Consider the following 24,860-nt stretch of genomic DNA (forward strand, 5'->3'; position numbering starts at 1 on the left):
CAATGCTGCTCTACCCGCCTCCCGCCGCCTTTATTGACAAGCCAGATCTCAGTGCCGGGACCGCGCTCCCAGCCCGCATGCGCAGTAAAGGGCTGCTGTAGCGCGATCCCGGCTCCGGCTCGTACACTCAGCCGGCTTCAGTTTCGCTACTGCGCATGCGCTTTGGCATCTTCTGTAACTGCGCTAGTATGTAAGGCTGGTGGGCGCATGCGCAATAGTGAAACTGAAGCCGTCTGAGTGTACGAGCCGGAGCCGGGATCGCGCTACAGCAGCCCTTTACTGCGCATGCGGGCTGGGAGCGCGGTCCCGGCACTGAGATCTGGCTTGTCAATAAAGGCGGCGGGAGGCGGGTAGAGCAGCATTGGAGACGCCTAGGCCGCTGCCCCCTTGACTTCAAACCTGACTTGAAGCATGGGGCAGCGGCTGAATAAAACATTGAAGGAGGCTAGATGCGGCTAAACGATGAAAAAGTGCATTAGGAAACTACTATGCAGCGCTATAAGGTACTATTAACAGCTTAGTAAGTGTTTTTTTGGTGACAGGTTCCCTTTAAGGCTTTCCTTCAGACACAACAGAGCGGTAGACTATGCTGTTCTGTATACACTGTGCTACAGGCACATAGTACACACACAAACATACATACACATCACACAGAGACAGCTCTGCTACATACACATCACACAGAGACAGCTCCGCTACATACACATCACACAGAGACAGCTCTGCTACATACACATCACACAGAGACAGCTCTGCTACATACACATCACACAGAGACAGCTCTGCTACATACACATCACACAGAGACAGCTCTGCTACATACACATCACACAGAGACAGCTCTGCTACATACACATCACACAGAGACAGCTCCGCTACATACACATCACACAGAGACAGCTCCACTACATACACATCACACAGAGACAGCTCTGCTACATACACATCACACAGAGACAGCTCCTCTACATACACATCACACAGAGACAGCTCCGCTACATACACATCACACAGAGACAGCTCTGCTACATACACACTGTTATTCCATCCTGATGCTACACATAAACCTCTCCTCATGCAGTGGACAACGACCACAGCAGAGTCATGAATACACTTAGCACCACTTGGTCATGTGATCCCTGACTCCTCCCACACATGATCATATGGTCATGACATCATCACAGGTCCTTTACCTCCTCCAGCAGCACAGCCTGAAGCCTGACTCCTCCCACACATGGTCGCATGGTCATGACATCATGAAAGGTCCTTTAGCCCACTAGTCTCCCCATACATGTAGTGTCCAGAGGTGGAGGTATGTGTCCAGTCACCGCCCTCCTCTGTCAGGATTACTGGGGCAGGTAATGACTGGAGTGTATGGGCTGCCGGGAGGTGTAGGTCATGTGACTCTGGGACGTGTGGTGATGACGTTAGGTAAGTGCTGTGATATCAGGGTCTCTGTGGTCTCCTGTGTGGATTAGGGTCAGGGTTATTTTCATGGTGACCTGAGTTCTGTGGATTATTTGGGGGCGGGGCTACAGTCTCCTAGCAACCCTGAAGCAGAATTATCTTTAACCCCTTCTGGACTGGGGTTTTAAGAACAAAGCTTTTTTTTTTTTTTAAATCATATTTCAACAGCCATAACTTTATTTAATCCTCCTGTACAGCAGCCGTACGGAGCTTGTTATTTGGGGGGAGGAGTTGCGGTTATAATTGGCTCCATATAACTTATTGATTGTTGGGGAAATGGTAAAAAAATTTGCAATTCCTTCATTATTTGTAACATTTTATATTTCCGCAGTTCATGGTGAGAGATAACGGACATGTTAAAATAGAGCGGTCTCCGCTCACCGGACCCTCGCAGGACGCACGGAGCGAGAACAGCAGAAGAGACGGAGAATTCCAGCCCCAAAGTAATAGGAAAACTCGATTTTATTGACTTAGGTTGGGTTCACACGGGCGTCACGTTTTTGGCTCCGGATGCGTCCCGGGTGCATTTCGACAAACCCGCGCGAGTAGGTACCCAATTGCAGTCAGTTTTGACTGCGATTGCGTTCCGTTGTTCAGTTTTTATCGCGCGGGTGCAATGGGTTTTGCACGCGAGTGATAAAACACTGAATGTGGTACTGAGACCCAAACTTCTTCACAGAAGTTCGGGTTTGGGTTCGGTGTTGTGTAGATTGTATTATTTCCCCTTATAACATGGTTATAAGGGAAAATAATAGCATTCTTAGTACAGAATGCTAAGTAGAAGGTCAATTGAGGGTTAAAAAGGAAAAAAAGAATTAACTCACCTCCTCCAATTGATCGCGTAGCTGCTGGTCTCCTGTTCTTCCTTCAGGACCTGTCAAAGGACCTGTGGTGATGTCACTGAGCTCATCACATGGTCCAATCACATTGTCCATTACCACGGTGATGGACCATGTGATGTGACGTCACTACAGGTTCTTTAGCCGGCAGCTCATAATTAAAGAAGTAAGAAGAGATTGGCAACTACGCGATCAAGAGGAGGAGGTGAGTTGATTTTTCTTTATTTTTTAACCCTCAATTGACCGTCTACTAAGCATTCTGTATTAAAGAATGCTATTATTTTCCCTTATAACCATGTTATAAGGGAAAATAATACAGTAAATGGACTTTCATCCTAGCAGCCATACGTGAAAATCGCACCGCATCCGCACTTTCTTGCGGATGCTTGCGATTTTCACGTAGCCCCATTCACTTCTATGGGGCCTGCATTGCGTGATAAACCCACAATATAGAGCATGCTGCGATTTTCACGCAACGCACAAGTGATGCGTGAAAATCAACGCTCATGTGAACAGCCCCATAGAAGTGAATGGGTCCGGATTCAGTGCAGGTGCAATGCGTTCACTTCAAGCATTGCACCTGCGCGGAAAACTCGCCCGTGTGAACCCAGCCTTAAAGGGAACCTGTCATCACCTTTATGGTGTCCATACTAACGTCAGCATAAAGTAGAGACAGGTGAGATGATTTCAGCGGTCTGTCATTTATAAGTTATAAGTAAGTGGTTGCCGAGAACCAACATCCCAATCATTGCAGACTGGGCCTGGAATAGAGTCCCGGCCTCCTGAGAAGAGTCCTGGTTATACATGAATTCCTGCTCTCCTGCCCACCTGCTGATGGCTGACAGTCTCCTACCTAGTTTTCTCCTATTCTCTCTAGGAGACAACGTCCAATCATCAGCAGATGGATGAGAGAGCAGGAGATTATAATACTAATTTATACTGCCCTCAGTGAGGTCACCATAAAGTTGATGACAGGTTCCCTTTAATTTAAAAGAGGTTTTCCCATTATAGCGACTTATCCCCTCTGTACAGCGGCAGACCACCACCGACCATGAGGACGGGGCCTGCACACATACATGTCCGCTGTCTCGAAGGAAAAATATAAATTTTATGGCTCTTAGAATAAAACAAGTAATAAAAAAGTTTCAATTATGAAACAAAAGTAGTAAAACATAATCTATAAATGTCATATCAACCCAAAGAATAAAATGATTGTATTATTATTTACATCAAATAGTGAACGCCATAAATAAAAAATTAAAAAAATTATAACAGTTATTATTATTATTTGGCAAACTTAAAAAAATTGTAAAAAGTGATCAAAATGTCCTATCTATTCCATGATGGCAGCAATGGAAAGTACAGCTTGTCCCGCAAACAAACAAGCCCTCACACAGTTTGTCAAGAGGGATATAAAAAGGCTAAAGCTCCTAACCTATGGCGACATAAAAGATAAAAAAAAAAATTGTGGTGTAAAAGTAGTAAAACATAAAAAACGATATCATTTTGGTATCACCATAATCATAGGAACCCAAAGAGTAAAAGTAACATGTGATTTATACTGCACAGTGAACCCTATAAAAGAAACTTATCGAAAAGATGCATTTTGTTCATTTTGCCTCTCCCAAGCAATGCAATCAAAAGCAATCAAAAAGTCATATGTACCCCAAAATGGTACAGCCCATTCCACAAAAAATAAGCCCCCACACAGCTGCCTCAGCGGGAAAATATAAATGTTATGGGTGTCAGAATAGGGTGATACAAAAATTATTTTTAATGTATAAAACTATATTTTTAATGAAATACTATATAATGAAAAAATATACATTTAGTGCTGCTATAATCATATCAGCCCCCTGAATATTAGTCATTTATATCTCGTGTTGATCCCCATAAAAAATAAAAACGGTGACAAAATAACTGGTTTCTGTTCATCTCATCTCCCAAAAAGGTTGGGTAAATAAAGAAAAATGAAACCAATAAAAAATACAGCCCATTTGCAAAAAAACCCGAAAAAAACTTCAGACACAGCTGCTTCAATAGAAAAAAGAAAAAAATTAAGCCCCAATAGGGCAACACAAAATACAAATAATTTTAAAAGTGATTTTATGGTGCAAAGTAAATAAAACATAAAAATATAAATGTGGTATCACCATATTCATAGTGACCAGCAGAATAAAGTTATTATGGCAGTTATCTCACACAAGTGGACTCATCTCCCAAGAAATGAATTAAAATACGATTGGAAAACCATATGTACCGCATAATGCTACCCATAAAAACTTCAGCTTGTCCTTCAAAAATCAAGCCCTTTCACGGTTCAGTCAACAAAAAACAAATAAATGATGGCTCTTAAAAATATAATTTCGGCCCAAGCCATGTTCAAAAATCAAAGTCCCTTCTGGGCGCTGCCGTGTCCCCATAATGAAGTTTATGACCACATAGAGGGTATCGAGCAGGGACGGATTGGCCGTAGACCTTACAGGGAAATTTCCCGGTGGGCCGATCCCTAGAAGGGCCACTCAAGCCCTCCTCACGGCTGCCAGCTGGGTGCATAATGATGGTTCTCTCCTATACAAGTAGGCCAGAAGTCGCAGGTGTCCTCGTGAATTCAACTGTATCGACATCTTCAGGACAGCGATACGCAGGTGGCAGTATTTTGTGCTGCACTTTGGTATTTGGTTCTGCTGGGGTGGTATATTGCTCAGCACTATGGTATTGCTGGCCCTGCCTACATATCTTGGCCCTGCCTAATTAAAGGGGTTGTCCGGGTTCAGAGCATACCTCCATTTTCACCCAGGCAGCCCCCCTGACTTGAGCATAGGAGCAGTTCACGCTCCGATGCTCTCCTTTGCAGTTCACGTCTCCGAACACACTGTCGGGCGGAAGTTTCCGCCCGGCAGTGTGTTATGATAGACAAAAGAGCCGCGCAGGGCAAGGGAGCGCATCGGGCAAGTTGCCTTGCAACATGGGGCCACCTTTATGTTTTTTTCCAGGGCCACTTTTCATTTTCAATCTGCCCCTGGTATCGAGGAAATTGTGTGACAGTTTGTGGGGTGGATATTCTCCAATTAACCCTTGAGAATTATTATTTTTTTTTGGCTAAAGCAACGTATGATTGAAATATATTATTTTTTTCAAGGTTCAACACCGATAGGAGCTATGAAACACCCGTGCTTCCAAAACCATCACTAGATGGATGCCTTGTGAGGTACAGTATAGTTACCAAAATGGGGTCTTTTGTGGTTGTTTCTTATGTTCTGGGACCACACGGCCTCGGCAAACCTGAAATATTAATTGAAAAGCATCCAAATCCACACTACGCACACTAGAGCCACACATGGGATATTTCTGAAAAGTGTAGAATCAGGGTGATACATATTGGATTTTGTTTTTGTGTTAACACTTGCAGAAAAATGATCGAAATTGAAAATCTGCAAACAAAATAACATTTCAACATTTATCTCCAAGTTGCTTTAACCCGTAAGATACCAGCGCCGTACATGTACGGTGCTGGAAACAGGGTCACAAATCCCAGCGCCAAATCCCAGCCTGTGATATCCAGGAAGCAGGCTATAAGTGTATTACACTGTGTAGTACACTTACAGCCAATGCATTACAATACAGAAGTATTGTCATCCATTGTAAAGGGGATCAGACCCCCAAAAGTCGAAGTCCAAGAGTTGGAGAAAAAATTAAGTTAAAAAAGAAGTAATAAAAATAAAGTTTTCCCAAAAATAAAAATTTTCAAGTAAAATAAAAAAATAAAAAAGCGTACTTTTCCTAAAATAAAGTTAAAGAAAAATTGTAATTAAAAGGGAAAAAGAGAAAAGTAGACATATTAGGTATCTCCGCGTCCGTATCGACCGGCTGTATAAAAATATCACATGATCCACCCTGTCAGGTGAACGCCCTAAAAAATTTATAATTAAAAACAGTGCCAAAACAGCCATTTTCTGGTCACCTTGCCTTACAAAAAGTGTAATAACAAGCAATTATGTACCCAAAATGGTACCAATCAAACAGTCATCTCATCCCACAAAAATAAGACCCTACCTAACCAAAAAAAAAAAAAAACGATGGCTCTTAACAAAAATAAAAATGATGGACATATTAGGTATCGCCAAATCCGTAACAACCTGCTCTATAAAAATATCACATTATATGCCCCCTCAGGTGAATGTTGTAAAAAATATTTTTTTTTAAAAACTATGCCTCACATAAAGTGTAGTACGAAGCGATCAAAAAGTCTTATGTACCCCAAAATGGTACCAGTGGAAACATCACCTCATCAAATGAGCCCGCACATAAGACAATCACTTAAAAAATAAAAACCAATGGCACCTGTAAACCAATCCTTAAAAATCTGTGCTGCAAAAGCCATATGGCGCTCCTTCTGTTCTGAGTCCTGCCATGTACCCCCACAGCAGTTTACCACCACATATGGGGTGTTGCTGTATTCAGGAGAGAATAGATAACAAATTATGGGGTGCTTTTTCTCCTGTTACTCCTTGTGAAAATGAAATATTTGGGGCTAAAGCAACATTTTCTTGGAAGAAATTAAACTTTTCATTTTCACAGCAAAGTGTTTCCAAATTCTGTAAAACGCTTAGGGAGTCAAAGTGCTCGGTACCCCCCTTAATATATTCTTTAAGGGGTGTAGTTTCCAAAATGGGGTCACTTTTTGAGGGTTTCCACTGTAGGGGTACGTCAGAGTTTCTTCAAATACAAAATGGTGCCTAAAAACCATTCTAGCAAAATCTGCCTCCAAAATCCATATGGCACTCCTTTCCTTCTGACCACTGCCACATGCCCATAGGGAAGTTTACCGCCATATATGGGGTATTTCTGTAAACTTCAGAATCAGAGTAGTGTATATTGAGGTTTATTTTGCTGTTAACCCTTGCTGTGTTGCAATAAAAAATTGATTAACATAAAAATTCTACCAAAAATGTAAAATTTTGAAATTTCTGCTCCATTTTCCTTTAATTCTTGTGGAACACCTCAAGGGTTAACAAAGTTAGAAACATCAGTTTTGAATAATTTGAGGGGTGTAGTTTCTAAAATGCGGTCATTTATGGGTGGTTTCCATTACATAAGCCCCTCAAAATCACTTTATAACTGAATTGGTGCTTAAAAAAATGGTTTTGGAAATTTTGGTGAAAATTTTAAAAATGGCTTCAAAACGTCTAAGCCTTCTAACAAAATGATGCCAACATAAAGAAGATATAGGAAATCTTGATTGATAACTATTTTATGAGGAATTACTACTATATGTTCTAAAAGTAGAAAAATTCAAATTTAGAAAATTGTGAATTTTTCCAAATTTTTTGTAAATTTTGGATTATTTGATAAATAAAGGTGAAATATGTCGACTCAAATTTACAATGTGTACACGGGAAAACAATCTCAGAATGGCTTGGATAAGTAAAAGCGTTCCAGTTATTACCACATAAAGATACACATGTCAGATTTTCAAAAATGGCCTGGGATTTAAGGTGAAAAGTGGCTCGGTACTGAAGGGGTTAATATTTGTGAAATGCCAAACTCCCTAAATGTCGTTTTGAATACTTTGAGGGGTGCAGTTTAAAAATGTGCTGAATTACCATATTTTTCACCCCATAAGACGCAAAGTGGGGGGAAAATGCCCCTGCGTCTTATGGGTTGAATACTAATGAGCACTTCCATTATGGAAGCGCTCATTAGTACCGGAGGACCGGGAAGCGGTGAAGGCTCTGTACTCACCGCATCCTGGTCCTCTGCTGTCAGATGTGCAGTGGCTGCGTGAGGGCGCTCTGTGACCTCACGCTGTGCACGCCAGTTCACAGCACAGCCGACAGCAGGAGAAGAAGAGCGAGGAGCGGCGGCGTCCAGGAGCAGGAGAGGTAAGTGGTTTATTTATTTTGTGATCTGAGGCTGGGGGCTGATCACGTATGGCTGGGGGCTGATCACGTATGGCTGGGGGCTGATCACGTATGGCTGGGGGCTGATCACGTATGGCTGGGGGCTGATCACGTATGGCTGGGGGCTGATCACGTATGGCTGGGGGCTGATCACTTATGGCTGGGGGCTGATCACTTATGGCTGGGGGCTGATATGAGGCATGGGGTCTCATCTGAGGTCTGATTGGGGGTCTTTATATTGGGCTCTGATCTGAGGTCTCATCTGAGGTCTTAACATTGGGGGTCTGATTGGGGCTGTGAGCTGAGATCTGATTAACATTGGGGGTCTGATATCTGATCTGAGGTCTAATGAAAAAAAAAAAATCTTATTGTCCTCCTCTAAAACCTAGGTGCGTCTTATGGGGCAGTGCGTCTTATAGGGCGAAAAATACGGTATGCTGGGTGAGTCATGTCAAAGACCCCTCAGATCTGAATGGGTTTCTGAAAAAATAGGTTTTGGAAAATGTTTTTAAAATTTGGAAGATTGGTTTTAAACATTTAACGGCTATGTACATCTTTGGGACAATTTTTATTATTGCATTGTAATAATTTTGAGCTAAAATCATTTTTCCATTTCGTCCACCATGACGGCTTAACATAGAGATTGACCCCTTGACCTCTGTAGGGGCAGGAACACAGAGAGTATAAAAGGCCACCACCCACTCTCATCCTCAGTGTTTCCTGTCCCTACGGGGGGGGGCACCTCACAGAGAGATCTCCTGTTGGAGGTGTGAAGACACAGCGTTTGTTATTTTTTTGGTACCTTATCCTTTCCCTCTGCCCTCTGGCGGCTTTGTCCTAAGCTTGGCAGAGGAAGAACATGGAGTGGATCTCGTTCCTGCTCTTGCGGGGGCCTGAATCCGTCCCCAAAGCGCAGCGTCCCCCTTCCCTCCTGTAGGAAGCTGACCGCGCACTGTCGAACGCACTGCTAGTGGACCCATGTGTGAAGCCGCAGCGTTTTTTCGGCAGGAGGTTAAGGGGGCGGAGCTATGAGCCGGACGCGCGCGCACAAAGATGACGTCAGAGGCCGCATCCATCGCTGCAGGCGGGAGATTTGAAAGGTCTAGCGTCCCAGTAAAGGCTCCTGCTCCAGATGTCGGCCCCCGATACCCCTGCAGACCAGATGGACTCTACAGATACCCCCTCGGCTGCTCAAATCCTGAGTCCCCCTGTGGGTAAAAGAAAATATGTATCATGTGGTTATGTACCTCTTGCAATAGCTTACTGATACTGGGTTGCTCCTCTTTTAGGGAATTAAAGAGCCCAGAACTAAGGCCAAAATCCCTAGATGTGCTACTTGTGGCAAAAGATTACCGGAAAATCATAAAAAGAAGCTCTGCCAAGTCTGTATTAATGAGCTTGTTAAAGAGGAGCAACCATCCATACTTATGGAGGTCAAATCAATTAATCAGAGCGAAATAAAATCCTCGCTAGCATCTCTCAGATCTGCTCCTCCGACTCCACCTGCGAAAAAAACGCGAGTGTCCGTTCCATCCTCCTCTGAATCGAAGACGCTTCCACCTCTAGACAGAACGTAGATGCACTGTCAGAGGCAGAGATAGTGGAGGACAGGAAAAAATATTTATTTTCTTCTGAAGAGATGGAAGAATTATTACACGCCGTAACAGCAACCGTGGGCATAGAGGAGGTACAAAAACCTTGATCGGACATTAAAAGATTCGCAGGGACACCTTCAAAAAGACCCCAGGAAGGTGGTGGAGATCTTTAAAGAATTTTACCAGAAGTTATACACTAAAGATCCTGAGGCCCTCCATCCCCCTACTTCTTTTCTTGATAAGATCTCTCTCCCGGATGTGAAGGCAGAACAACTAGCCTCACTCAATCAGTCTATTTCAACTGAGGAAGTGGTATACACTATAAGAACCTTGAAGTCAGGGAAGGCTCCGGGACCTGGCGGTTTTTCTGGGGAATTCTTTAAGATTCTTAGAGACGACATTACACAGATACTAGTAAAAAACTACAATAACATACTAGGAGGCCAAAACCTGACAGAAACAAGCAATTTAGCGCATATTAAATTATTACCCAAACCAGGGAAAGATCCTTTTTACCTGCCTCCTACCGTCCTATATCCCTTATAAACGTAGATGTCAAAATACTTTCTAAAATAATGGCAGACAGATTGGCCAATATTTTACCATCACTGATTGGAACGTCCCAGGTGGGTTTCGTGAAGGGGAGATCGGCGGTGTTCAATATTCGCAGAGTTCTATCTGTGCTGGATCATGTTAACAGGAAAGAAAATACTTTACCTTTACCTGCCTTATTGACTATTGATGCTGATAAAGCATTTGACAATATAAGCTGGAGTTGGCTGGGAACTGTTATGGACAGAATGCAGATTACAGGAGTCTTTAGGACATATGTCAATGCTTTATATAGGTCCCCTAGAGCGCAAATTGCAATGCCTGGATTTTTGTCCTCCTCTTTCCCACTTTTAAAGGGGACAAGACAAGGATGCCCCTTGTCTCCTTTACTATTCAATATAGCAATTGAGCCATTAGCTAGACTGCTAGAATCCACAAACGTGTTCGAGGGTATTCGTATAGGCAAACAGAAGATTAAACTGTCACTATTCGCAGATGACATCATTATGTTCTTATCAAATCCGCAAAGGGATATTAAAAACATTTTTGATGTCATGAGGGAATTTGGCTCCTTCTCAGGCTTCAAAGTGAACCAAAGCAAATGCGAATTGATGACAATAGGGACGGGTACTCACAGGAAAGATTTCGTCCTGGGAAAATGCCCGGTATCTTTGGTTACAAGTCACATCACGTACCTAGGGATTAAGATAGGTCGTACACCTCACTCTTTATACACCCTTAACTATCCACCACTATTCAAGCAAATAAAACAGGAACTGAAAAGGTGGCAAACATTACCATTGTCAGTAATAGGCAAATGCCACTTAATCAAGATGATTAGTTTTCCGAAGCTGCTGTACCCCATGCAAACTATGCCGATTCTGCTTAGACATTCGGACTTGGTAGATATTAATAGGGCCTTTGTTCATTTTATTTGGTCTGGGAAGAAACCACGTATAGCTTTAAAACTACTGTGGGCCCCCATAAACAAGGGAGGGATAAGGATGCCAGATGTGAGGAGCTACAACTTGGCATGTCTTTTCAGACATTGTAGAGACTGGCTGAATAAAACATCACATTACTCTAACTGTAGCCTGGAAAGAGAATTGGTGGGAGGATGGGATCTTGGATCTCTACTACATTCCAGGTTGGGCTCCTTACATCCGAATATAAAAAACTCAGTAGTGATTAGGGATACGGTGGTCACCTGGAAGGAGACTAGAAAGCTCTTTGGCTTATCATTTTTGGCGTCTAAGCATATGCCGCTGTGGAATCATCCGGATTTTACTTTAGGTAGAACAAACAAGTTGTTCCAAGCCTGGAGAGTATTGGGTATCCACAAAATGTCACATATAATTCATGAGGCAGAACCTAGATATGCATCATTAGAGGAGCTTCATGATAAATATGGGCTTAATAGGGAGCAATTCCTCCTAATACTATCAAGTCAAGAATTTTTGCGAGTCTAGACTGAGGGATCTGCAAAATGAGTATATCTCTAATCCTTTTGACATCCTGTTGAAACAAAGGGAAAATAAAGTCTCATTATCTGACATTTACAGTACTCTGAGAGAAAAAGGCGATGATAAAATATCCACCAAAAGATTCTAGGGATGGAAATCATTTTTGGGTCCTAGTGTTTGTGGAGATAAACTCCTGGGAGGATGGGAGAGAGTGAGGAGAGCAGTCTCCTGTGAAAAATGGAGAGAGTCCCATTTTAAACTGATACACAGGGCGATTTATGCTTTTAACATTACATTCAAAAATAACCTCCCTGATAGGATAACGGAATGTCCTAAGTGCCATTTATCTAAAGCGGGTTTGAATCATTGTGTCTGGGAATGCCCACAGGTAGAAATGTTCTGGAAGGAAATGCTTGCCTGGATAAAGAGACTATGGCAATTAGATCTACCACTTGAACCTCTGGTGGTCCTGTTTCATGTATTCCCGGATACACTGGTAGTACCCAAATTAGTGGATGGGGTTTTGGTGGTGGCACTCAGATGTTTATTGAGCTCGTGGTTGCAACCAAAGGCTCCCACAATCTCAGAAGTTCAAATACAAATGAGATATTTCATGCTGATGGATCAATTAGAAGCAGAAAAACAAAAGTATTGTAAAACATCACTGTTCTTTGGCAAATGGAAGGTTTACATTAGTAAGCAACTCTCGGAACCTGAAATACAGAAAGTTCTGCAAAATTTTCAGTATACAGAATGGTATTTACTCACTGACCTGAAAGGAAGTTTGGGTAACTTGAAGGTAGTTCAGCCATCCTAACAGGGAAGTTACATCAGTTTTTCGGGATTGAACAATGTTAGTTGGGATAGGTACACCTCCAGAAAGGGGTGGGGGGGAGGGTTTTGGGGAGATTGTGTTATATGCTACAAGAGGAGACTAATGCCATATGAAGTAGGATGTGATACTGATATTCTTCTTCTGTACATGATGGATTGTTTGGATAATATGTCATTATCTTGACTTTACTCTTGTGCCTAAGCATTGTATGGAATCATATTTTGCTTCTGAAATGCTTTTATCAGAAAATAAATAAAATGTTATTTAAAAAAAAAAAAAAAAACCTCGATCGGTCCAAGACTAAATGTTTGGGGGGCTCAGAGCCAAGAAATCTAAAGTGTTTCCAGTAAACCAGAATATAAAGGATATGATCATGGATGAGTGGACGGACCCTGAGAGGAGACTGGGAGTCCCCAGAGAATTCAAAAATAGATTACTCTTTGACCCAACTGACATAAAAATATTTAACGAGATTCCGAAAATCGACGTCCAGGTGGCAAAGGTGGTCAAGAAGACCTCCCTTCCCTTCGAGGACTCATCCCAATTACAGGATCCGATCCGAAAAGCGGATTCTCTCCTAAAAAAGTCCTGGGAAGCATCTATGTTCGGTATAAAAACGAACATAGCTGCAACCTCCGTAGCTAGATCCATGTACTTCTGGCTTAACAAGCTGGAAAATCATATTAAGAACAAAACCCCGAGAGAGGAAATTTTAATTCCTTTCCTCTCCTCAAATCAGCTACAGAATTTTTGGTGGATGCCTCAGCCGAGTCCGTGAAGTTCGCCGCAAAAGATGCTGCTCTTTCTAATTCCACAAGGAGGGCCCTGTGGATGAAATCCTGGGGAGGCGATAGAGCGTCAAAGTCTAAATTATTCTCTATTGCCTTTTCAGGAGAATATGTTTTTGGTCCTGTACTGGATTCTATACTCGAGAAAGCGGCCGAAAAGAAAAAAAAGTAAAAAGAAGGGTTTCCATGAGGAAAACAAAAAGAAGCCTGTCACGACCATGGTCATTGTCGTGACTTCCCTGCATGCAGTTGCCTGCGGTTTGGTCTGTTGTCAACCACATGGTGAGGACTGCTGGTATGTAACCTCACATGTGGTTGCCGCTGGCAACATGATTGTATTCACAGTATAGCAGCCTGAGCTGTTGCTAGGCAGCTTGCTGTGAAGGGCATGCGGTAACACCTGGCAACCTCTTTGTTTGTGTGCACTTTCCCTGTTTGTTGTGCACGAGGTTGTTGTATGTGTGTACTGTGAGACTTTCCTGCACTTGCGGTTGTCCGTGGCAACGTGTGGATTTGTGTACATGTGGTGGCAGTGTCTCGGCTTTCTGGCTGTTCCCTAGGACATGGTTGCCACGCATGTCGTTGCCGGCGGAAACAGCTCCAGTGTGTTTATTGTGTGTATTGCCCTTTAAGTGGTTTCACTTCGCTGGTTGGTGTTGGAAGGGTTAATTCCCTCTCCAGTGCGTGTCTGTGTGGGTGTGGCCACTTTGGGATATAAAGCCTCTGTGGAGACCTGAAGCTGAGGGGTACTCCAGTCTTGTAGTAAGCTGGAGGCATCCTCCTGGTCTTTAATACCATCTGCCAGTGAGGGCCACCCTTGTGGTCATAAACCTATATATTGATGTTATTTTATGTTTATGTTTCTTGTTTCAGGCAGCTTGGCCAGTTTAGACTCCTGTTCGTCCGTATCCAGAAGGAACAGGTTGTCTTATCCAGCTCCTAGCTCAGGGATCCGTCCAGGGTTAGCAGGGAAGCGAGGTTCCTGAGTATGAGCCCTCCTACCATCAAGGTCGGCTCATACAGCAGGGAGTCAGGGTCAGATTAGGGATGCGATAAGAGGTGACCTGCTCCCTAAATCTGTTGTCCTGGTCAAGCAGCTTCCATTTAAGTTAACATCACACGGATTAGAGTTACCCCCACTCTAATCCGTGATAAAGCCCTTTCGTCCCTTTAACACCCAATCCAGGTCTTATAGGGAGAAAGGGAAAACAGGTAGGTGGAGCTACCATAAAGGAGGAATGGGCAGAGGTTTCCTCCTTAATCCCCAAAACAAAGAGCCTGACAAGCAATGGTACCAGAGTGGGAGGAAGGTTGAGTAGATTTCTACCCTTTTGGTAAACCACGACCCAGAACCCCTGGGCCTTGGATATTTTAGAAAACGGTTATCGAATAGAATTTTCCTCAACCCCTCCAAGAAAGTTTCGGATAACCTCTCATGGCTCAAAAGTTCTGGAAAGGATTTGGAAGGGCGTTGTGCAGTTGATAGAGTCAGGCGTGGTAGTAAAGGTCCCTCATTCAGAAGAAGGAAGGGGCTATTATTCCCACCTATTTTTAATACAGAAGCCAGACGGCTCCTTTCGTACCACCATCATAAACCTGAAGGGATTAAATACATCCATTGTTTACAGAAGGCTCAAAATGGAACCTATAACGTCCATTACTCCTCTAATCCAAGCAGGAGATTACATGACGTCCATAGATTTAAAGGACGCTTACTATCACGTCCCGATACACGAAAACTCACAGAAATATCTCAGGTTTGCCCTGTTAGACAGCACCGGAGTGGTAAACCACTTCCAGTTCACGGCTCTACCCTTCGGAATTTCCTCAGTCCCGAGAGTTTTCACAAAGCTAGTAGTGGAAATGATCTCTCCTCTCAGATCAGAAGGATTAAAAAAAAAATCCGTATCTAGACGATTTCCTCATTTTAGGAAAATCAAAGTCAGAGGCGTCTCTAGAGAGAGTTCAGAGAAGAGCTACTAAACTAGTACATGGATTGCAGGATAAAACTTACCAGGAAAGGTTAAAGGACCTTAATATGTATAGCTTGGAAGAAAGAAGAGACAGAGGGGATATGATAGAAACTTTTAAATACATAAAGGGAATCAACTCGGTAAAGGAGGAGAGCATATTTAAAAGAAGAAAAACTACCACAAGAGGACAGAGTTTTAAATTAGAGGGGCAAAGGTTTAAAAGTAATATAAGGAAGTATTACTTTACTGAGAGAGTAGTGGATGCATGGAATAGCCTTCCTGCAGAAGTGGTAGCTGCAAATACAGTGAAGGAGTTTAAGCATGCATGGGATAGGCATAAGGCTATCCTTCATATAAGATAGGGCCAGGGACTATTAATAGGATTCAGATATATTGGGCAGACTAGATGGGCCAAATGGTTCTTATCTGCCGACACATTCTATGTTTCTATGTCCAGTCTCACCAACTACCTAATTCATCGGTTTTCAGAGTTGGCCTGGATAATAAATCAGAAAAAATCTTGCCTGGTCCCATCAACCAAAATGAAATTCCTAGGAGTACTTTTAGATTCAAGTGCTCAGATGACATCTCTTTCTCAGGAAAAACTAATATACTTCATAGGAAAAACAAAAAAATTTCAGGGCCAAACCAAGTGCTCCATACGAAATGCCATGAGTCTATTGGGAACAATGACCTCCTGCATAACATCGGTATTGTGGTCCCAGGCTCATACCAGGATAATCCAGTCATGGATTCTGAAGAATTGGGACAAGAAACAGTCCTCCTTAGAGAAAAAGATATCCATCCCCATTCATGTAAGGTCCGATTTGAATTGGTGGATACAAAAGACAAACCTGTCAAAAGGTGTAAGTTGGATAAAAGATCCAGAGATTCAGGTGTTCACAGACACAAGCGGCACTGGTTGGGGGGCGAGAGTTGGTTCGTCAAACTACCAGGGCAAATGAACAGAAGACATAAAAGCAAGATCTTCAAACTACCAAGAACTAAGGGCAATCTGGGAGACGCTAAGGTCATCCCAAAAGATAGTACTCGGAAAGCACCTGAAGATTCTCTCCGACAATGTGACGGCGGTAGCCTACTTAAAACACCAGGTAGGCACAAGATCTCCAAGTCTAGAAGAACTGGCGAGGAGAATATTCTTTTGGGCAGAAAAAAAATGTGTGCTCCATCATGGCTATTCACCTAAAAGGTACGGAAAATATACAACCAGACTTCCTCAGCAGAAGGACCATAGATCCGGGGGAATGGTCCCTAAATCCAGAGGTGTTCAGACAGATCTCCAAAAGGTGGGGAACCCCTCAGATAGATCTCTTCGCAGCAAAAGAAAATGCAAAGGTCGGCCACTTTTGCTCCCTAAACCCCAGGGAAGACCCTTGGGTGGTGGACGCATTCTCGATCAGATGGACCTGGGATCTCGCCTATGCTTTCCCTCCATGGGCATTAATCCCCAGAGTACTACAAAAAATAAGGTCCGACTCGGTAACAGTGATCCTAGTGGTCCCCTACTGGACGAAGAGAAACTGGTTCCCGATATTAAAGGAATTAGCGCTGGAGGAACCATGGAGAATTCCCCTCCGAGAGGACATTTTATCGCAGGGTCCGATCCTCCATCAGAATCCAGGACTATTCAAATTGTCAGCATGGATCCTGAGCGCGAGGTATTAAAAAGTAGGGGTCTTTCCGAAAAGGTCATCAATACCCTTAAATCCAGCAGGAAAAAAGTCACCTCCGCGATATATCTTAAGATCTGGAGGAAATACTGCAACTGGCTGGGTCAGAACCCTCCGGTAAATTCTCTCCCAAACATCATAAATATTCTAGATTTTCTCCAAAAGGGGCTGGATTTGGGCTTGAGACCTAGTACACTTAAAGTACAGATCTCGGCCCTAGGAGCATGCTATGACACAGACCTGGCCAGCCATAGATGGGTGAGAAGATTCGTAAGGGCTGCCTCGAAATTAAGACCATCCATAACACCTAGGGCCCCTCAGTGGGACTTAGACCGGGTCCTGAAAGGACTAATGAAACCACCATTTACCCCAGTACAGGACATTTCTCTAAAACACCTGACACTCAAGGCTGCCTTCTTAATAGCCATAACGTCAGCTAGACGTTTAGGAGAGATCCAGGCACTCTCCTGTCGAGAACCCTATCTTTCTGTGTTCCCCGACAAAATAGTATTAAGGTTGGATCCGGGTTTCCTTCCGAAGGTCGTTTCTGACTTTCATAGAGACCAGGAAATTGTCCTCCCAACATTTCCTAAAGAGGTGTCGAGTACATCTGAGGATCAATATCAACTCCTGGATATTCGAGATACTGTCTTACAGTACCTAAAAGCAACAGAAGAATTCAGGAAAGAAGATAATCTTCTTATACAGTTTGCTGGTCCAAACAAAGGAAAGAAAGCATCCATAGCCTCTATTGGGCGCTGGATCAGGTCCACCATATCTTGCTGCTACCAGATGGCGGGTCTTGAAAATCCTACAGAGATAAGGGCTCATTCCACAAGAGCTGTGGCCTCCTCATGGGCAGAAAGAGGAGGTGTTTCCTTAGATAAAATCTGCAGAACAACGACCTGGTCCAGTATTAATACCTTTATTAAAGCGAACCTTTCACCAGGATTTCACTTAATAAACTATTACCAGTACCTTTATAGATTATCCTCATTCTGTTTCAATGCATTCTTGTGCCGCTTTCCTGGGATGTATATTCATGAAAAAAACGACTTATAAAGTCCTCGTCTCCAGCTCCTGAAGTCACGCTAGAAGTCAAGGGGGTAGCCCTTCCCTCACTCCGAGCTGTAACTCTCCTGCCCTAACCCCTCCTCTAAGTAGTGTAACTGACACCCGGCTCAGTCGCCGGGACCGCGCTTGTACAGGCGGCGCATGCGCCGTCGGACTCAAGCGCGATCCTGTAACTGAATCGCGCGTGAGGAAGAGAAGACAGGCATCGGGGACGGCGCATGCGCGATTCAGTTACAGGATCGCGCTTGAGTCAGACGGCGCATGCGCCGCCTGTACAAGCGCGGTCCCAGCGACTGAGCCGGGTGTCAGTTACACTACTTAGAGGAGGGGTTAGGGCAGGGGAGTTACAGCCCGGAGTGAGGGAAGGGCTACCCCCTTGACTTCTAGCGTGACTTCAGGAGCTGGAGACTAGGACTTTATAAGTCGTTTTTTTCATGAATATACAGTACAGACCAAAAGTTTGGACACACCTTCTCATTCAAAGAGTTTTCTTTATTTTCATGACTATGAAAATTGTAGATTCACACTGAAGTCATCAAAACTATGAATTAACACATGTGGAATTATATACATAACAAACAAGTGTGAAACAACTGAAAATATGTCATATTCTAGGTTCTTCAAAGTAGCCATCTTTTGCTTTGATTACTGCTTTTCACACTCTTGGCATTCTCTTGATGAGCTTCAAGAGGTAGTCCCCTGAAATTGTTTTCACTTCACAGGTGTGCCCTGTCAGGTTTAATAAGTAGGATTTCTTGCCTTATAAATGGGGTTGGGACCATCAGTTGCGTTGAGGAGAAGTCAGGTGGATACACAGCTGATAGTCCTACTGAATAGACTGTTAGAATTTGTATTATGGCAAGAAAAAAGCAGCTAAGTAAAGAAAAACGAGTGGCCATCATTACTTTAAGAAATGAAGGTCAGTCAGTCAGCCGAAAAATTGGGAAAACTTTGAAAGTAAGGGCTATTTGACCATGAAGCAGAGTGATGGGGTGCTGCGCCAGATGACCTGGCCTTCACAGTCACCGGACCTGAACCCAATCGAGATGGTTTGGGGTGAGCTGGACCGCAGAGTGAAGGCAAAAGGGCCAACAAGTGCTAAGCATCTCTGGGAACTCCTTCAAGACTGTTGGAAGACCATTTCAGGGGACTACCTCTTGAAGCTTATCAAGAGAATGCCAAGAGTGTGCAAAGCAGTAATCAAAGCAAAAGGTGGCTACTTTGAAGAACCTAGAATATTACATATTTTCAGTTTCACAATTGTTTGTTATGTATAGAATTCTACATGTGTTAATTCATAGTTTTGATGCCTTCATAGTCATGAAAATAAAGAAAACTCTTTGAATGAGAAGGTGTGTCCAAACTTTTGGTCTGTACTGTACATCCCAGGAAAGCGGAACAAGAATGCATTGAAACACAATGAGGATAATCTATAAGGTACTGGTAATAGTTTATTAAGTGAAATCCTGGTGAAAGGTTCGCTTTAAGCACTACCGAATTAACGTTTTGGCTTCTGCTGACTTGACCTTCGGCCAGAAGGTCTTGCAGGCAGTTACCCACCCGAATAAATAATCTGGTAGTTCTCCATGTTAAGCCGTCATGGTGGACGAAATGGAAAAACCGTAATTAGACTTGCCAGTAATTCTGTTTCCTTGAGTCCACCATGACGGCCGATATATTCCCCCTCTGAAGATTTAAAGAGGGGTTTGAGTATAAATTCTCAAAAAATAAATAAATATATATATATATATATATATATATATATATAAAATTAAGGCTGCACCCACTTGGTAATTTGGAAAGCACTGAGGGTTAGAGTGGGTGGTGGCCTTTTAAACTCTCTGTGTTCCTGCCCCTACAGAGGTCAAGGGGTCAATCTCCATGTTAAGCCGTCATGGTGGACTCAAGGAAACAGAATTACCGGTAAGTCTAATTACGTTTTTTTTTCAATTGGTCTTTATTTAAAATAATGAGCCGTTTTTTCTTTACAGAGCAGAAATGCTCTAGTAGCAGTCTCTGGATTTTCTCTTCAATCAGGCAGGGAGCTGTAGGGCTCCTTATCTCTGCTCTCTGACCTCCTAAATATTATAGCTCAATCCTTATCTTACTGATAAGAATGTGATTTTAATAAGTGTTTATAACCTTTAAGTAGTTTAGAGGATAAGGGTTATTAGAAGACTGGCACAAAGTGAAAGTACCAACCAGTTAACCCTTGGTGACAGAACGGCTCAATATATTTAATAAAGACCAATAGAAAAAATAATTTTTAGCCCAAAATGAGTAAAATGCAATCATAAAAGAATATTTTCTTTGAAGGTGTACATTGCCTTTAAGCCTTTTTAGTGTCCTTTAAATAATTAAAAAAGAGCATTTTTCTCGGGGCCATAACTTTCTTTTTTTTTTGGGGGCGGGTTGGGGGAGTTCTACTTTCTAATGACACCTTTTAATATTGCCTACCATGTAGTGGGAAGCTGGTAAAAAAATCCAAGTGGAATTAGAAAATAAAACACGAATGCACCACAGTTTTATGGGTTTCATTTTCTTTTCCTTCATTCTGTTGAACAGTAAGAATACAGCGATACTGCTTTTATATAGATTTTCAGAGAGGGCGCCATCTTTAACAACCTGACATCCGCTGTACATGTACAGCAGATGTTGGGAAGGGGTTTAGAAATGATGTCAACATAAAGTTGAGTTATTGAATGGCTTCTGTAGTGTGACTTAGGCTACTTTCACACTTGCGTTCGGGGTTCCGCTTGTGAGCTCTGTTTGAAGGCTCTCACAAGCGGCCCCAATGCATTCTGAGTGGATGCGGATCCGCTCAGAATGCATCAGGATGGCTCCGCTTGGCCTACGTTCCGCTCAGCAGGCGGACATCCGAACGCAGCTTGCAGCGTTCGGGTGTCCGCCTGGCCGTGCGGAGACAAACGGATCCGTCCAGACTTACAATGCAAGTCAATGGGGATGGATCCGTTTTAAGTTGACACAATATGGTGCAATTTCAAACGGATCTGTCCCCCATTGACTTTCAATGTAAAGTCTGGACGGATCCGTCTGAATAACTTTCACACTTAGAATTTTTTCTGAACTATAATGCAGACGGATCCGTTCTAAACGGATCCCAACGTCTGCATTATAGGAGCGGATCCGTCTGTGCAGACACCAGATGGATCCGCTCTGAACGCAAGTGGGAAAGTAGCCTTAAAAGCAGAACATTTAAATTTTAAAAAATTTAAAATTTTTAAAAATTTTCTATAAATTTCAGATATTTTTTTCATAAATAAATCCAAAATAGATTGACCACAACTGCTCACTAACATGATGCACAATGTGCCATAAAAAAAAATCTCAGAATCACTTGGATTTTCATATTTGAAAAATTGGCTGTTTCATTAAGGGTTTAACCCTTAAAGGACCCGAAGATTTTCCATTTTTGCGTTTTCGTTTTTTCACTCCCCGCCTTCCTATAGTCCTAAAATTTTTTGTTTCCGTTCACATAGCCTTATGAGGGCTTATTTTTTGGCGGGACAAGTTGTACTTTCTAATGGCACCATTTATGGTTGCATACACAGGGCTCCAGGTGGCGTCCAAGCGCCTAGACCCTCCGCTGCTCTGCCTCTCGCACACGAGGAACTGACATGGCTCTATGAGGGTGAATAGGACAAGGGATGAAATATCCCAGGTTCTAGCCCCTAAGGGAGGAAATAATTAAAAAAAAAGTTAAAAAAAACAAAAAAAAACCACCAAAATATTAAGTTTAAATCACCCCCTTGCCCAATTTTTCATATAAAATATGTAATTTTTTTTTATTGTTTATATATCGGCACGCCCGAAAAAGTGCGAACTATTAAAATATTTAAAAATATCTCCTATGCGGTGAACGCCGTAACAGAAAAAAAAAATTCAAACATGCAATTTGCCATTTTTTAGTCTCCTTGTCCCGACAAAAATTAGGTTAGGACTGTTCTATTATGGTCCAGACATTCCATAAAATCTGGAATGCACGCAGCTTTTTTGGTGTTTTATTTTTTTCACGTGAGTATCGCAATACTTTTTTATGATATTGAGTCAAAATTTTGGTATCGTGACAACCCTAGGTAAGACGTGTTTTTTTGAATTTTTTTTTATTATACCGTAATTATATGTATTTAAAATTTGGCGACTAACAATTTAATTTTGGCTCCTAAATTTTTCAGGTTAGGAGCTCCTTGATATTTTTTTTTAGTCTGGAGCCCTCATACAATGTAGTGGAAAGCAGAAAAAAAATCCAAATGGGGTAGAATTGGGAAAAACTGACAAAGGATTTTATTTTTTATTTTATTCACCGTACACTATGCGGTAAAATTGACCTGTTATCATCATTCTCCAGGTCAGTACGGTTACAATGATACCACACTTGTATAATTTTTCTTCCGTTTTAGTACTGAAAAAAAATGAAAACCTTTAAGAGAAAAAAATAATTTATCACACCATATTTTGTCCCCTATAACTTTTTTGTAGTTATGTGTACAGGACTAATTTTTTGCGGGGCAATCTGTACTTTTCAGTGATACCAATTTGAAGTGTGTGTGACTTTTTGATCACTTTTTATTTAAAAAAAGTTGAAGTGACAAAAAGTGGCAAATTGGCTGTTTTTATTCTTTTTTCCATTACGCCATTTTCTGTATGCCCATTAATATTATTTTATTTTAATTGTATGGGCGTTTTTGCACGCAGCGATGCCCATGATGTTTATTTTTTTATTGGTTAAGTATTTTTATTTTAAGGAAAGGGGGGTAATTTGAACTTTTATATATTATTTTTTTTTTAATATTTATAAAAACTTCTTTTTTAACATTCTTTTTTTTTTTTTACTTTTTTTAAGTCACCCTAGGTGACTATAACTGGCATTCATTAGATTGCCCATTGTGTTCATTGATGGCTATATAGCCATCATTGAACACCATTTTCAATATAACAGTACAGTGCTGCCAACTAGTGGCCTATATTGGTATATTCCTCTAATAGACTCTGAAGCCTGCTTGAGGCTTTGGTCTATTAGTGCAATGTAACAGGTTCCTCGATTTCAGCCGGGGAACACTGTTACCGGAGAGGAAGCGCGCGGCTTCCGCTTCCTGACTGATCAGATGCCGTGGTCACATTTGACTACGGCATTGGAAAGGGAAAATGTATGCGATCAACCTTGTGGCTGATCGCATACATGTGCCGCGAGTCTCTGCTATTTAAAATAGCAGAAACCCGGCGCCTATGGCGCCCGCTTCACATGTGAGCGCCATGTTTAGAGGTCCTCAAGGGCTTAAAACCCACATACAAACAACTGTGAAAATTCTACACATTTCGACCTCTCCGGGGCTTAGTCATGGCTAGTCTTCAGCAAAAAATTATATTTCGCTGCTTTGCCAAATTTCACAAAGAAATTTGCTTTGTGACAAATTATTTTGTCAGGAAGCGCATTTCTTTGTAAGTAGCGGACGCAATGATAGGGAATGGCAATTGCACCACCCCCATGTCATTGAACCTCTCAGATGCCATGTTCATCGCTGATTGTGGCATCTGAAAATAATAGTAAGGGCTTTCAGGGGTTAATCCGGTAAAATATAATAATAATAATACTTACCTTATCCATTTGAGCGAGAAGAGTCCGGCAAGTGGCCATCTTGATTGAAGACATAGCGCAAAATCTTGCACGGTGTGTGATGATGTCATCACGATGGCCGGCGTGGTGACGTCATATGATTTCACGCGGGATCTTCCATCAAGATGGCTATGGCGACCTCTTCGTGCTTAAATGGATGAAGTGAGGTTTTTTTTTACCTAAATTTCAGAGAAAATTGATTCATTACCATGAAGCACGGGAGATTTCGGCTTCATGTGAAATCGAATTTTTCCTGAAATTCTGATCGAAGTCCACTTAAAAAACTTTGTTTCGTTCAACCCCAGTCATGGCATAAAAGTAAGGTAGACGCACAGTGATTTATAAGAAATGTTAACCAATAACAATCTGGGTCTAAGTAGACAAGTAGTGTTGAGCAAATCGAAGTTAATGAAGTCTCCAGTAATTGTATTTTGCATGGAATTTTGTAGGATTTTCCATCGTCTCATCTTCTTTCCATTCAGGTTCCTACAATATAGGATCTGCTCGGTGGATATCTTCTATATAAGATCCTTCTCCTTATTTAACTGTCAAGGATGGATAGGGACAGGGACAAAATGGTGGAGAGTCTAATAAGCCTCACCCTAGAGATCCTCTTCCGGCTTACTGGAGAGGTGAGAGATTCTGATGTCACATTACATAATCTTGTCTATGTTACTAACAGATGGACATGACTGGAGAGGTGAGGGACTCTGGAAATGTATGGAGTGATATTTATTACTGTGCCTCTCCATAACCAGGACTACACAGTAGTGAAGAAGACCTCTAGTGAGCGCTGTCGGGACCCTGTGTCTAAAGGATGGGGAAGAACCCTGAGCCCAATCATGGGGCCTCCACCTCACCCCCTGATACATGAGGGAATCAATAGAGAGAAGATCCTAGAACTCACCAACAAGATGATTGAGCTGCTGACTGGAGAGGTGACACTGCTGGGAATGCTGGGACGTTATACAGGAATGCTATGAAGGGATCTGGGTAATGACTGTATCATTGTGTTGTCAGGTTCCTATCAGGTGTCAGGATGTCG

General features: G+C 42.3%; 2 protein-coding genes and 1 long non-coding RNA gene across 9 annotated transcripts in view; 1 reads left to right on the forward strand and 2 right to left on the reverse strand.

Annotated features, from left to right (window-relative positions):
- Positions 1–24,860, reverse strand: part of LOC121004457 (oocyte zinc finger protein XlCOF6-like) — a 1,031,731-nt gene that overhangs the window by 426,817 nt on the left and 580,054 nt on the right. The gene's annotated exons all lie outside the window — the stretch shown is intronic.
- The window catches only part of LOC121004526 (gastrula zinc finger protein XlCGF66.1-like), an 818,554-nt gene that overhangs the window by 140,736 nt on the left and 652,958 nt on the right, over positions 1–24,860 (reverse strand). The window lies entirely within an intron of this gene.
- Positions 1,275–24,630, forward strand: LOC121004569. 2 transcript variants are annotated; one of them, XR_005779766.1, is made up of 4 exons: positions 1,275–1,431; positions 1,799–1,910; positions 24,298–24,447; positions 24,574–24,630. It is a non-coding gene; the product is annotated as an uncharacterized LOC121004569 (long non-coding RNA). The 2 variants fall into 2 exon arrangements; XR_005779767.1 differs by lacking the exons at positions 1,275–1,431; positions 1,799–1,910 and adding an exon at positions 2,930–2,982.

This window comes from Bufo bufo, chromosome 6 (assembly GCF_905171765.1).
Source record: "Bufo bufo chromosome 6, aBufBuf1.1, whole genome shotgun sequence".
Classification (NCBI taxonomy): Eukaryota; Metazoa; Chordata; class Amphibia; order Anura; family Bufonidae; genus Bufo; species Bufo bufo.